Here is a 4,357-nt window from a genome sequence, read left to right as displayed (position 1 = left end):
ATAATGGTGGCAGATCCTCTAGAACTAAAGTTATAGATGGCTGTTGACTGCCATCTGGGTGCTGGGAAATGAACCAGGGTCCTCTGGAAGAGCCATCAATGTTCTTAACCATTAAGTCATCTCTCTACTCCCATAACATTAAACTCAGCCAAATTCTACAGTGATACTTTGTTATAGAACTTGGGCTTTAATACTTGTACCCTAAGTCAGGTCCAGCTACCTACTCTCAATATGCTAGTAAAAGGAGCCAAATTAAAACTGGATGTAAGAAAAGGAATATTTAGGGGCTGGAGAGATGGCTCAGTGGTTAAGAGCACTGACTGTTCTTCCAGAGGTTCTGAGTTCAATTCCCAGCAACCACGTGGTGGCTCCCAACCATCTGTAATGGGATCTGATGCCCTCTTCTGGTATGTCTGAAGACATCTACAGTGTACTCACATACATGATATATATAAATCTTAAAAAAAAAAGAAAAACAAAAAGTCTTTAAAAAAGAAAAGAAAAGGAATTCATTATGACCACATTGAGAAGAGGGACAAAGAGACCCAGGAAGAGCCCAAGTCTATTTTCAGGGGCCTAGAGTGAGATAAAAATCAAACTATAGAAGCAAGGGTATGCATATCTATATATGTTAATGTGGCCCTGCTCATTATTTATTCATCATTGTCTAGACTTCAGATTCATCCTATAAGGTCAGGTTTTGAAACTCTGTGAAATCTCCTTCCTAGAGTAAAGTTTCCTATCTGGCTGGCATACATTATTTCTCCCAGCATGAGATTCCTGGGAAAATTCCCTTATTTGGGGAGCACATGTTTTCAAATAACCGGATTTAAAGATATAATGGTCTCTTAAGAATCTATTCATCTGTCATGCCTATCATAATCTTTAGAGTAGGAGATGTACCTAATGAACACTGACCTTCACTTAGTCAATAGCTAGGGTCAGAAAAATAAGATTTTGTACTTTAGATGCTGGACAGTATGTGCTTTTTGTTAAAACTTTACTCATCTACAATACATCAGTGAATGAGCATGGCCTGGATTCTGTAAAGGTTTATTTTCATAAACAAACATCAGAATTTGAAATTTCCACATACGATCTAGTTTCCTTATTCCTCAGCACTAGGAAAATAGTCCAGGATTTTAAGCAAGGAAAGGACATGGTCATTTTCGGAGGGTGTTGCTTTCACCAAAACCAAACACAGAGCAACCAAGTAGACCCAAATTGCTGCTTGTAGTGTTGACACCTGGACTACTCTAACTTTTACTTTGCATTCCTTTTGCTCTACTGTTCCTCATATATTTATTGAGTTTCTGTCTTGTTTCAGGGATGTTTCAGCCAGGAGCCATAGAATAATAATCTTTCTTCTCTAATGACTGTTATTTTCTATTGGAAGACAGATAAAAACACATCATACAACTATAAATATTTATCATATGTTTAGTTATGAAAAGTGCTACAGAAAAAAGCAAATTACCGATAAGTATGACTCCAAGGGGGTTAATTTTACATGCAGCAGTTAGAAATAGTCATAATAATAATGAGATGTTTAAATCAAATCTCAAAGGGAATGAATCATGTGACTGTATGATAGCAAGAGCAGGTGAAAACCTAAATGTGGGAGTATACTTTTCCTGGATTAAGTGAATCAGTGTGGTTGTAGCTCAGCAATCAAGTCAAGCATAACAGGAAATAAGGTTAGACCAGTAAATAGGAGTTAGATCAGAAAAAAAAGGTGTAGTTGAATGTGTGGCTTTCTGTGAGAAGGCTTGATTCAGATTGCAGTGAAATGGCCTAGGGCTGGAAGACACAGGGCCTTGAAGCAGGCATTGTTAAGTAAACTGTTTAATAAATGAATAGTTTCTCAGGACAGCAGACTGTTGTTTCAGGTAAATTGACTCAAAGATATTTCCTAAAGCAAATTCTGAAGCTATTGACTGGTTCTGTGCTTTTCTTTCTAGGGCGAGGTTTCCCTATAACAAATTACTAAGGTATGTTCACACATGCGATCTTACTTATTCATTCTAAATGCAGTATCATGCTGATGTAGGTGGGCATGTTTCTTACAATGTAAAAAACATGTTGTACCACATTACATAAAACTGTTGTCATAATCAATTGGTTTTTTTTATAACACCATACCCCTGACTGCTTTCCTAAGATTTCTAATTCCAGACTTGTCTCTTTTTGTGATTTCTTTATTGTTTCTACTTACATTTTTAGGTCCTGGATGGTTTTACTCAATTCCTTCACCTGTTTGTTTGTGTTTTCCTGCAATTCCTTAAGGGATTTTTGAGTTTGCTCTTTAAATGCTTCTACTTGTTTACTTGTGATCTCCTGTAATTCTTTATGGGATTTTTTTGTTTCCTCTTTAAGGGCTTGTACCTCTTTATCTGTATTCTCCTGTATTTCTTTAAGGGAGTTATTCATGTCCTTCTTAAGTTCCTCTATCAGCATTGTAAATGCTTGTCCTGTCCCTGCCGCCCTGCAACTCCCCTGTCCCATGACTGCTTAATTTATTAAGAACAGAAATATCTTTACTCACAATGCTGGAGACTAGGAAGTTGATCACAAAAGAGCCAGCGTCTAGAAAATATCTTTTTGCTGAAACGTCACATGCCACACCTGAAGGCCAAGCTAGGACTCAGGCTTTCATAGAAGGCTTTAGTCGTTTCAAAGCCAAATCACCCCCTTAAAGATCCTGCTCTCTCTCTTTCTCTCTCTCTCTCTCTCTCTCTCTCTCTCTCTGTGTGTATGTGTGTGTGTGTGTATTCATGCACATGTGTGCATGTATCAAAAACATCCATAAACATAAAATAAAAAGAACCAAATCTTTAAAAAAAAAACCTAAGATTTACATAAGGTCAAATGTCAACTTTACCAGTTATTAACTCTAGAAACTTGTACAAGTCAGTTTGCTGTTTTCAGCCTCAGTTTCATCATTAATAAAAAAAAAAAAAACAAAGATGATAAAAGGCTGTACTAATACACCGATCATTTGTTGATAGAATCTAGTTGCCATATCATCCAGCTTTTCATATGACAGACACACATACAATTCAATATAGGATTTGTGTTGCCTACTCTGACTATTTCATGCCCCATGCATCATTTATTATTCACATTCAACTGCTGAGAGTTTCTGTTCACTACAAGTCGCTTCCTGCTTCCATTGCTTGCTTACTGATTTCCTTTGTCTGGAACACATATTGAAATGTCCTTGCTTTTGAAGACCTCCACTGAGGCTCTCCCTCACAGAAAACATCCCTGAAAGCCATTTTAAGAAAAATTGAGACAGAGAAGCTCACAGACTCTTATCTCAACAGGCTGTAACTGCTTTATTGAAACAGCAAGGGGCTTCAACCTTTCTTCTATATGAAGGTTGAGTACCCTAAGAGGGTAGCTACTGGAAATTTACAGCTAGTTTTTTGTAGTTTGGCTGGAAGCAGGGTTTTCAATACCTGGGCATATTATTCCTTCAGGTAGAGTGAATGGTCAGGCTGGGCTAAGCCATTCTTTATGGCTAGTGGCTATTGCCACATAAAGTCTAAATCAATTCCTCATGACCTGAAGCTATTACCCAAGCACCAACAATAGTAGACACTGGTCACATAGTGCCCTTGAAGTCAGTATCCTCCCTTATGACTTAACATATCTGATGCAAGTGATGTAAGTTCTGTTTCCTAGAAGACAAAGCTCATTAAGTGGAGGTTGAGATGAGGCAAAGGAATTCTTATTTATTTTTAGTACTCTGTGAAGTAACTGAATTACAGCTGCTTTACAAAGTGACCCAAAGTAGGAGATACCCTTTATATTTGTTTCTTTGTATATACATGCTGCTTGTATGTTTGTTGATGCAAAACAAAAATCAAAAGCAATGAAACAAAAGAAAACAACAACAAAAATAAACCCACATCCTTCACCTTAAAAAGGATGAGATAGTTTATTCTGAAGCCATTTTGAGTAGCTATGGTCCATTAATACATGGACCATAACACAGGTTATACCCAAATTCCACATTCAAACATAGAAGTATTTTTCTGAAGTTTTATAGTTTTATATTTTGTTATATAATGTTATATTTTGTTATATAATGTTATATTTTGTTATATATAGTGTTATATTTTGTTATATAGATCAAGGCACATTTAAATACATTGGTGGTTACATCAGAGAGGTGGTTATGGCTAGATGGAGGAAGCTTTCTGATAGGTCTTGGATGCTATCTGATGATATGCTTGGCTTTTTTAGAAGGTAGTGGTCAGCTAAGTTAATAGATTTCAAAAGACTTTCATCTTTTAGTCAGAGAATGTTAGTTATGACACAGAGATCAGCAAGAAATGACTATTTCATAGAG

The sequence above is a fragment of the Mastomys coucha genome, chromosome X, assembly GCF_008632895.1.
Source record: "Mastomys coucha isolate ucsf_1 chromosome X, UCSF_Mcou_1, whole genome shotgun sequence".
Classification (NCBI taxonomy): Eukaryota; Metazoa; Chordata; class Mammalia; order Rodentia; family Muridae; genus Mastomys; species Mastomys coucha.
Note: the sequence above shows the minus strand (reverse complement) of the source record.